Source organism: Felis catus, chromosome E1 (genome assembly GCF_018350175.1).
Source record: "Felis catus isolate Fca126 chromosome E1, F.catus_Fca126_mat1.0, whole genome shotgun sequence".
Lineage (NCBI taxonomy): Eukaryota > Metazoa > Chordata > Mammalia > Carnivora > Felidae > Felis > Felis catus.
Genome location: NC_058381.1, coordinates 43,021,257 through 43,031,625, shown reverse-complemented (window position 1 = coordinate 43,031,625; position 10,369 = coordinate 43,021,257). Strand labels below are relative to the sequence as shown.

The window sequence follows — 10,369 nt, the reverse complement described above, 5'->3', positions numbered from 1 at the left end:
ATGTGACCTCCTGACTGGAGCTTTTTCTATCAAGTTAGCTTTATAATGCTTCCATCAAAGGACTTAAATGGAGGACAGTGAAAACCCTTTGCAAACTGTACAGTTCCAAAAAATTTTTTTTCTCCCCTGCAGAATCTGATGCAAAAATGTCAGAGGATGGCCAGACTGGAAGGTGGACAGAAAACGCCAGCCAGTCCTCCTGGTACCCTGGTCCTGCCCCACCTCCCACCTCCGACTTCACTCCTTTCCGCTCCCCTTTCCCAGGCTTTGTAGCCCAAGGCAGCCTTAGAAGGCCTACTGGGGGCGCCTAGCTGGCTCAGTCGGTAGAGCATGAGACTCTGGGTCGTGAGTTCAAGCTCCACATGGGGCGTAGAGCTCACGTTTTAAAGAGAGGAAAAAATGAAGAATAAGGCTTACTTTCCCAGGGGCATGACTTCACGGTCGCTCCTCGGGCTCCAAAGGAAACAGCGGGAGCCAGGTCACCGGGAGCCCAGCCCCGCGCCGGAGCGGGCGGCCTCCCCTCCGGCCGGCAGGTGGCAGCACTAGCCCGGGTTGGGGTCGGGCCTCCGCAGCGGGCGTTTGCAAAGCGGTTACTAACTTTGCCTGGTCCTGCTCCCGCCTCCGCTCTCGGACCTCGGGCGCCTCTGATCCCCTGCCAAGCGGCTGCTGCGGGAGCGCGGACGCGCCGCCTTGCCCCGGGCGCTAATTAAAAAGCGGTGTAGCTCGCCGAGTCCTCTTTGCTGGAGCTGCGGGCCCCGCGGGCTTCTGGCGCCGCGGGGCGGAAGGATGTGTCCCCTCCCACCCCCGCGAGGATGACAGGCCTGGGACCCCGGCCTCCCAGCCTCCACCTGCGCGCTTGGGCCCCGCGCCCCATTCCCGGACTCTGGGCCTTACCTATGCCGCGGAACAACAAAGACACCAGTGAAGGCTGCGCACGGCCTCTCGGTGGGGGCGAAGGCGACAGGCAAGGCCCCTAAAACCGTCCCCATCCCCAGGCTCGGGCTGGCCCTAGGGTAACTGGCAGAGCTTTACCGTTTACAAAGCACATTCACGCAGTTATCTCCTTGAAATCTGTCAACTCTGCGAAGGGGTGAAGGAAGCAGGGCTAGAATTTATGGTTGAGTCGTCGGGCCCAAGTAACCAACAGGCACAGTCACCAAGTTCTGGACTCCCAGTACATGCCCCTCCCACTACCTTCACCGCGGCTTTAATTACACCTTGGGTCTTTGTCTAGGAGTTACTGTCAACTCCTCTTCAGATGTCCAGTTTCTTTCTTTCCTTGGGGAGGTTGAAAGGAGGGGCAGGGGGAGGTTCGGGACACTCCATAATGAGCCTCCTTGGCTGGATACTGGATGGCAGAGGGACAGCCAGGTCTGCTAAGTGCCCCTCGTTCTGACGAAAGCACTTTAGGTCAGGAGGAACCAGTCTCAGGGGCAGGAGAGGGAATGGGGGGGGGGCAGTGATGACCCTGGGCCTTGGGGCCACATAGGTGATGGCAGGGGAGATGCGGGCGCGCACACACACACACACACACACACACACCAGAGATGGCAGAAGAGAAGGAGCCAAATGAAAGGGGTAGTGAGGCCCTATGGGCTGCTTTCCCGCTCCTTTCGGAAGAGACTTGGCCGTGGCTCCTCTGTGTCACCCACAGAGCTGAGGCTGCACCTAGCTGGGGCCCAATCCTCCTTGTGCTCCCCACCCTCCCCTCCCCGTCGCTCAGATTCCAATACAATTTCCAGCTAACCAGCATGTCGATAGAACAAGTCGGGCAGCCGGATTGCTGGCCAATTACAGGAAATCATTCTGCTCCACAGCTCAGCGCCCAGGGAGAGAAGGGAGGGAGGGAGGGAATGGGAGGGAGCGGGAGCCCAGCTTGCAGGCTGGGAAGCGGTTTGGCTTCAGCTGAGGAGTGCGGCAGCCCTTAGGAGGGACCAGGGTGGGAGACCAGGGGTGGATGGCGGGAGGGGGCGGGGGGGGGCGCTTATGAGGGCAGTCCAGGCGGGGGCTCTTCCTCATCCTTACACTAAGCTCTGGGTCCAGCTCCTCTGTAATAAGAGACCCATATCCCAAGCCACGAAGAGAACTGGGCACTGAGGGCCCATGAGGAGGGCCCGGGAGGTGAGGCAACAGCTTGGAATAGAAGGCGGACAGAAGGGGGGATGATGAGACCAATCTCCCCCAGAGCCCTGTGTTTGGGAATGGGGTAGGCATCCAGGCCTCCCTGGCCCAGAGGACCCTGCAGAGACATCTGGGTGCCTGGAAGCCATCCATGCACAGAAGCAGCACCTGTGTTACCACACCCAGCTGGGAACCAAGGGGATCCTGGGGGGGGGGGGGGGGGCAGAAGAGGGTGTTTAAAGGGGAGGAGGGGAAGAAAGGGGCTGCAGCCTGCAGCTGAGTGGACCAGCATCAGCCTCACTCGGTGAAGGGGTAAGTCTGGAAGCCACCTTTCTGCCCCCAAAGGTGGGGCACAGCCATATGGGAGGGGACAAGGACTTCCTCACTTAACTTCTCAGCCCCTCTGCCTTACTTCCCACACCCGGCCCTCAAGAAACTTTAACTCAGATGGAAGGACCCCAACTCCCCCCATGTCAATCCATCTGAACCTGCTCCTACCCTCCACACTGACCTGGATGCCTCTGCCACCCCCACCCCCATCCCTCAGCACATCTTTCCCAGAACAGTCTTAACTACCCCTCTGGGCTACCCCACTCCGCAGACCCTGAGATCCCTCTGCTTCCCAACACCCTTGATTAGCTCCCTCCCCTTTCCAGCACTAGGGTCTCTCCCCCAAAGAACTGAAAGATCATTGAGGGACAGAAACTTTTCTGTGCAGTGAATGACTATTGTTGCTATGTTTGTCTTGAATGCCAAAAGGAGGCAACTGTGACCCAAAGATCCTTCCTCTGCCCCAGGCTGTAGCCAACTCCCTAGAACCCCTCCCCATTTGCCCAGGATCTCACTGTTCCTCCCAATTACAAACCCTCTCCTTCAGACCCCACCAGGGGTGGGGCCTGGCTTGGATACAGGCCAAGTGCTTAGGCCAACCCAAGGGTAGACAACGGGGAGACATAGGAGAGGAGATGGGCCTTAGGCGCCCAGTGCCCCAGGAACGTTGCGGCGCCCAGGAAAGACACCGAGTGAATACTGTTGAAGGGCAAGGCCATCATCAAAGTTCCTTTGGTGGGTGCATTGGGAGAAGGGGGTCAGCGCCCTGGGGCCCCTCCTTCGCCGGGACACCTGCCCAAGAACACAGGCTTGGACGTCCGGAGTGGGATGTCCAGGCTGGCCCTATTTGTGTTCCCCGCTTGGCACGCAGTGGGCTCCCCGAGCTCTGCCGTGCTGATTAAGCCGAAGCTCCCCACTCGAAGCGCCGCCTCCGCCAGCCCTCCTCCGGGCTCTGCCTCTCGAGGGCCCGGCGCCCGGTGCTCGGCGATCCGGAAGAGGGCGCCCGCCCCGCCCGCGTCTGCGTTGCCCCCCGCCCGGCGCGCGGCTCTCGCAGCCCGCAGGCTCCGCGCCATCGATCGGGCCGCGGGGACCCGGGCGCGCCGCCTTCCCCTCCCCCCCCCCCTTCGCTTTTCGCTTTTAATTGAAGTTTGTTTGAGCAGAGTGCGGAGCGGGCAGAGGCAGAAACCAAATATTTAGTTGCTGCAAATTGGCACCTCCAGATCAATTACCCGGCCCGTGTCAGGGCCCGCGCCGCCCCCCCGCGCCCCGCGGAATCTCAATGCCGCGCTGCCCCCGCACGCGCCGCCCGCCTCCATTCCGCCGCACGTTTCTCATCAGCTCCAGCCATACATCACCCGTGGCCGCGAGGGGAACAGATTTTCAATGGGAAAAGTTCCCCGGGAGGGTCCTCGTTGCTGATTCCCGCCGCGCCTTGCGCTGTCTGGCCCCCGCCCTCACCCGGCCTGTCTGATGGGGACAGCCCCCAGTGGGAGTGAGCTAGAGTGAGCTCCAAAAAGAAAAAGAAAAAAAGAAAAAAGAGTGAGCTCCAAAGCAAGGACTTTGGGTCACAGGGACTTGACCCCAATCCCACTAACTCCTCTTACCCTCGGGGTGACCTAGGAGAAGTTATTTATGCTCCCTGAGCCTCGGTGTCCCCATCTGTAATAAGAGGCTCAACCTTCACCTTGCAGGGTTGTTGTGGAAGTCAACAGGAGAGAAGGATAAAGCCCTGTACTGGGCTAGCACATGGTGACTCTCCATAGGTATTAGTTCTCAGCCCTGCTAGGGGGGAAAATAGGTTCCAGAATGAAGTAAGGAACACTGAGTTGGAAATAACTCAATCAAGCTACCGGAAAATACCAAAGGGAAAGCAGGGGGTAGCCAGCCCCTCAGAGTCCCTGGCAGAGGCTGAGCAAACAGCAGGACTCCGGCTCCATCAGGGAAAGGTTTGACCCCAGCCCGGGTGCATCTGGGTACAACCAGAAGAGATGCTTCTCAGTGTCAAGGATGGGGAGTTAGATGGGCCTGAAGGTGAGCAGACGGAGCCATGACCCCAAGGCTGGGCCAGGGAAGGAGGCTGGAGGGTTCTGAAGGTCACCACAGACTGAGTGCCAGGAGGCTACGCCCATGGCAGAGAGTGAGGTGGTGAGCCCTGCAGAGTCAGGAAGCTGGGCTGTAGTTGAGGCCTGCCTTTTTCCAGATGTATGACCCCGGGCAAGTCATTGAAGCAGTTTTCCCATGTGTCAAATGGGGCCGACACTCTACCTCCCAGAGTATTTGTGAAGAATACAGGAGACAAGGTATGTGAGAGCAAGAAACTCACCGGCAAGCATTAAGAAGTTGGAGCCGCGGCTCCTGGCTGGCTCAGTTGGTGGAGCATGCAACTCTTGATCTCGGGGTTGTGAGTTCAAGTCCCACATTGGGTATAGAGATGACTTAAAAAAAAAAAAAAAAAAGATGTGCGAGTTCCTATGCTCAATGTTGTTTCCATTCCGAGAACCCCTTGAGGGAACTGGAGTCAAATAATTTGACATTTTTAAATGGCTGCCTTGCCAGACAGAGTGACAGGCATTCTGGGTGGGAGGAAAGGTGTGGGGAAAGGCTGCGGGTCTCAGGCTTAGGGCTCTGAGAGCCTTACCTCGACTCCTCCCTCGGGGCCAGGGTTACCCATGCCTGGAACAAAGGTTTGTTTGTTTGTTTTTTTCCTGTCAGCATCAAAGTCCGGATGGAAGGCCAAGGCTTACATGGACTCTGGAGCCCCAGTGGGAAGTAAATTCACTCCTCAGCCCCTTGATTTTCCCAACTGTGAAATGGGACCATAAATGGTGAGCCACGAATTACAGGGTGCTATTTGGACTGGTGGCTGACCTCCAGAGGTTACCTTCCACCCAGGCCCCTCTCCCACCTGCAACAGGTTTATCTTTGCTGGCCAGACCCCTCCACCAGCCTCCTCGGGGGATGGCAGCCACTGTCAAGTCCTTCTGACTTGACACAGGAAGTCCTTCTGACAGTCTATCTTAAATCTCTCACCACTTCCTTCAGGGCAAAGTTAAAGAACGAACAACAAAAGATAAATGCTTACGGAGAGGCAGTGCCACGCTATTTTTTAAAAATACCCCCAAAGAGGGCAGGGGGTGGGACTTAGCTTCGGACACAATGGTCTTTACGCTAAACATCTTGGCGATAAATATAGCTGTGTAATTCTTTTTTTCTCCTTGGCAGAGAGAAAGGCTGAGGCTGGGCAGAAAGGCACAGGGACCCAAAAATATAAATCAATATGTGACTTTAATATATGTGCTCTCGGTGTCTGTGTGTGCTGGGGGATTATTAGTAACCTTGATTCCAGCTCAGTGTCCATGTGAGGCGGGGAGACGCGTGGCCCCCGGGGAGGAGAAGAGAAATTAGGAAGCCAAATTCTTCTCCTGATTGACACCTGGGTAAACATTATCCTGGCAGAAGGGGAAGAAAAAAAGATCAATGCCGGGTATTTTTATCACGTTCCAGGGACGGACGGGGGGGGGGGGGGGGGGGGGGGGGGGGGGGGGGGGAATTAAAGAAACAGTCCCCTCGCCTCATTGAATATGTTCATCTCCCCCCCCCCCACAAGGAGGAGGCAGATGGGGTGAACAGGGGCGGGGGAGGATCAGGATCAAAAGTGGGAGAGGAAGTGGGTGTGACCCAGGAAGCAGTGGCCTGGTGCTTCTTTGGCCCCGGGGGCACTCCCGTGAGTGGCCGCAGGTACCGAAGAACACTGCTTTTAATGATAGGGCAAAGGCACCAGCTTTGATGGGCAGAATCACAGGCCATAGAGTCTAATGTGAAGTTAAGACTCTGACTTCAGTGGAGGGCCAAGAGGCATTAGTCTTAATGGGGTTAGATCAGGGGGATGTTTCTAGTGGGAAGTTCCAGAGCATGGGGAAGGAAGTGTAGTTTCAGCCTGGTCTGGGGTAGTGAATAAAGGGGGGGCGGGGACGATCAGCACCAATGTGGAGAGAGGGGTATCTCTCTGGATTGCCTTGGAAAGTGGGTCTCAGTTCTACAGTCAGGAAAACCTGGTTTCGTATCTGGCCTCCACCCCTTCCTGGCTATATGACCTTGGCAAAGTCGTCTGACCTCACTCTCCTTGTCTGTGAGACGGAGGCACATAACCCCCACTCCTCTCTCCCAGTTTTCAATGAGATCCTACAAAACACTGTGCAGGGGTGAGGAGCTATTGCTATCTAGAACGGCACTGTCCAAAAGAAATATAATGCAAGACACGTATGTGCTTTAAAATGTTTTAGGAGCCACGTTGAAAAGTACATAGAGGGGCGCCTGGGTGGCTCAGGCGGTTGAGCATCCGATTCTTGGTTTCGGCTCAGGTCACGATCTCATGTTTTGTGAGTTCAAGCCCCGCATCGGGCTCTGCGCTGACAGTGTGAAGCCTGCTTGGGATTCTCTCTGTCTTCCTCTCTCTATGCCCCTGCCCCACTCGTGCTCTCTGTCTCTCTCCAAATGACTAAATAAGCTTCAAAAAAAAAGAAAAAAGTACAAAGAAATAGGTGAAATTTAACTTAGACCATTTAAAAATTTTTATTTATTCATTTCTTTTTAAGTAGGTTCCATGCCCAACGGGGGACTTGAACTCATGACCCTGAGATCAAGAGTCAGACACTCTACCAACCGAGCCATCCAGGTGTCCCCCCAGCTTAAATAATTTTTAAAAAAATTTAACCCAGTAGGGGCACCTGGGTGGCTCAGTTGGTTAAGCATCCACCTTCGGCTCAGGTCATGATCTCACTGCTCATGGGTTTGAGCCTCACATTGGGCTCTGTGCTGACAGCTCAGAGCCTGGAGCCTGCTTTGGATTCTGTGTCTCCCTCTCTCTCTGCCCCTCCCTTGCTCATGCTCTATCTCTCTGTCTCTCTCTCTCCCTCAAAAAGAAATAATAAAACATTTTAAAAAATAAAAATAAATTTAACCCAATATATCCGAAGTATTATTTCAACATGTAGCACTAGCCACATTCCAAGGCCTCAGTTACCTCATGTGGCAGGTGACTACCATATTGCACTAGTACAGGTCTAGAATAAGAAACCCACAGGGAAGGGGCTTTTGCTTCTGTGACAGTAGGGAGGGGCCCCTGGAAAGAGAGGGCCAACAGTGTGCTCCCATGAAATGCAAAGCAGAGCGCCCTTTTGTGAGGATCAATTTTCTTGTTCTCTTTCTTTCTTTCTTTCTTTCTCTCTTTCTTTCAACATTTATTTATTTTTGAGAAAGAGAGAGAGAGAGAGACAGAGGACAGGGGAGGGGCAGAGAGACAAAGACACAGAATCCGAAGCAGGCTCCAGGCTCTGAGCTGTCAGCACAGAGTCTGACGCAGGACTTGAACCCACGAACCGTGAAATCATGATCTGAGCCGACGAATTCAGGCACTCAACCGACTGAGCCACCCAGGCGCCCCTGTGAGGGTCAATTTTCTGACTGTGAAGAGGCCCCAGCGCCCCAGAAGGAGGCTCTCGGGGGGGAGGGCAGGGGATACTGACCGATGGCAGGGTCTTCCTTCAGTAGGTCCACCACAGGGCCCCGTTCTCCTGGGCAGGACCTGGCGCCGGGTGGACTGAGCTTCCTGGCATCCCCTGGCACTTGGAGCAGCCTGGTGTGGAGGGACAAGGCTGCCAGCTGGACTTGGAAACTCCTTTCATTCCTGGTGCCTCTGCTTTCTGGCTGTGGGATCTAAGGCAAGGCCCTTTCCATGAGCTTCAGGAATGCACATGGGGATGGTCATGAGCAGCCCCATTCCAGCACAAAAAAAAAAAAAAAAAGTATGCTTTGTAAACCATGAGCATGTGTGAGGAAAGGAGAAAATGGGGACACTGGGAGGGGGTCCCTTCCAAGGTCACCCCTTGCATGGTGGCTATCTTGCTGGGCATGTTCTCAGGGTCCTCAAGGGCCACCCTACTCCTAGGGGAGGCAGGCTCCGGCTGGAAGAAGAGGGTAGGAGCAGAGGCCCAGGAAGGGTGTGATTCTCCAGGAACCACACAGCAAACCCAGAAACGGCTTAGCTGAAGCTTCCAGGTTTGGAGCCAGGACACCTGGGTCCTGCTTCTCAGCTGTTCTCAGCACCAGGATTTGTGGGGAGGAGTGAACAGGGCTATTTCAGGACAATGCAAAGGGTGCTCAGCACTGGCCGGGAGGCAGCCCTCCTGGGTCTAGCCTGACATTTTCAGCTTGATGCTGGGAGCTGGGGAAGAGGGCCTGGCCGCCTGGAGCTCTCACGCCTTGGGGTGGTTGGTCCTGCGCCCCAGCAGCCCCAGCCCTACGGCCCAGCAGTGCTTCCGGCCTTGGCTGCAGAATTGTCCTGCCAGGGGAGAGGTATGGGGAGAGCACCAGGCTGCCCAGGACTCCTGTGGGGTCCTGAGAGCCATGGTAAGCTCTCATTTGTAGCTCTCGCAGAGCTGGGATTTTAGGAGATCGAAACCCTAGGAGGCCCAGCAAATGGCCTTCAGGAGATCCAAGAGCACACTTTGGCTCATCGAAAGCAAAACCATGAGTATGTGCGTTTTTCTAAGCTAAGGGTCTAAGCTCTTGTGAAGGCTTAGGGGGCTCTGTGACTCCTAAAAGAGTAAGAACCACTGCTCTAGACACCCACACTCACAAATATGCACACACACAATATAGACACACTCCCGTATAGACACACATACATACACACACATATGCAGTGCTCGTGTATACACACAACATACACGTACACACACACACAATACATATACACACATACACACACTCTCTCTCCCTCTTCCTGCTACAGGTTTCTTCCATCTTTCCACCCTGTGCAGAAATTCATCTATATGTGGGGAGCCTGGGTGGCTTAGTGGGTTAAGCCTCCGACTTCAGCTCAGGTCATGATCTCACGGTTTATGGGTTCGAGCCCCGCATCTGGCTCTGTGCTGACAGCTCTGAGCCTGGAGCCTGCTTCAGATTCTGTGCCTCTCTCTCTGCCCTCCCCGACTCAGGCTCTGTCTCTCCCTCTCTCTCAAAAAATAAATTAACATTAAAAAAATAAAAAAAAAAAAAGAAATTCGTCTATATGCATCCTCTCTCCCAAACTGCTCTAAGCCCATTCTTCCTAGCTAGAGACTCGATGTGATCCCTAGCGCCTACCAAATACAGTTTCAGACTCATCAGTTTGGCATTCAAAGAGCCCTCCGCCACAAAGCCCTTGCTTCCTAACACACACAGGAACCTCATTTCCAGCCCAGCTTGCGGGACTCACTGACCCTGCCAAGTGCAGTCCACCCTCCCTGCCTCCGCCTTCCTGCAACAGTGGTCTGCTTCCACGTGTTGCGATCCCACCCATCTGCAAGCCCCGGCTCACAGGCCACCCCTTCAGGGCAGCCTTTCACAGCCTAGTCAGAAATGCCTGCCTTCCTCCTGTTCGTCTCCCATAGTCCCTTGCGTGTCCCAGGCCTTGGACCCTTACCTCTCCAAGCCTCACACTCTGGGTCACTGGGGACGGCACCTAGCTTGCTGCCCTGTGCAGACTAGGCCCCTCGAGGGCAGGGTCTGTCGGGGGTGTCCATGAGTCCTCTCTGAATCCATATCCCATACTCACACTTCCTGTGTTGCTCCCCCCACCCCCCCCCAAGGTCAGATATGAGAAAAAAATAGATGAAACATTTTGCAAATCATGGTGTAAACTCCATTCCAGTGCTCCCCTCCTCCCAGTATTCTTCCTGGACTCCCGCCTGCCCTTGGCTCCAGTCCCTCTGGCCTCTCCCCTCCCCCCGGGTCCAGATGTGCTGAGCCTGAGTGGCTCAACTGGAGAGACGGGGTCTCTCTGAGTCTGGATCTCTGTCTGTGTCCCCAGTGGACATCTGGTCTCTCCCATCAGACTGGGATCACTGGGAATGTGAGGACCTACCTTTTCTTTTTT

At 55.3% G+C, this 10,369-nt stretch overlaps 1 long non-coding RNA gene across 2 annotated transcripts; it reads right to left on the bottom strand.

Annotated features, from left to right (window-relative positions):
- Positions 1 to 5,702: 5,702 nt before the first annotated feature.
- On the bottom strand, positions 5,703 to 10,031 carry LOC123382000. 2 transcript variants are annotated; one of them, XR_006589706.1, is made up of 3 exons: positions 9,917 to 10,031; positions 7,977 to 8,190; positions 5,703 to 5,900 (listed from the first exon to the last, which is right to left on the bottom strand). It is a non-coding gene; the product is annotated as an uncharacterized LOC123382000 (long non-coding RNA). The 2 variants fall into 2 exon arrangements; XR_006589707.1 differs by having other exon boundaries at positions 5,704 to 5,900; positions 7,977 to 8,166; positions 9,917 to 10,030.
- Between the last annotated feature and the right edge of the window lie 338 nt (positions 10,032 to 10,369).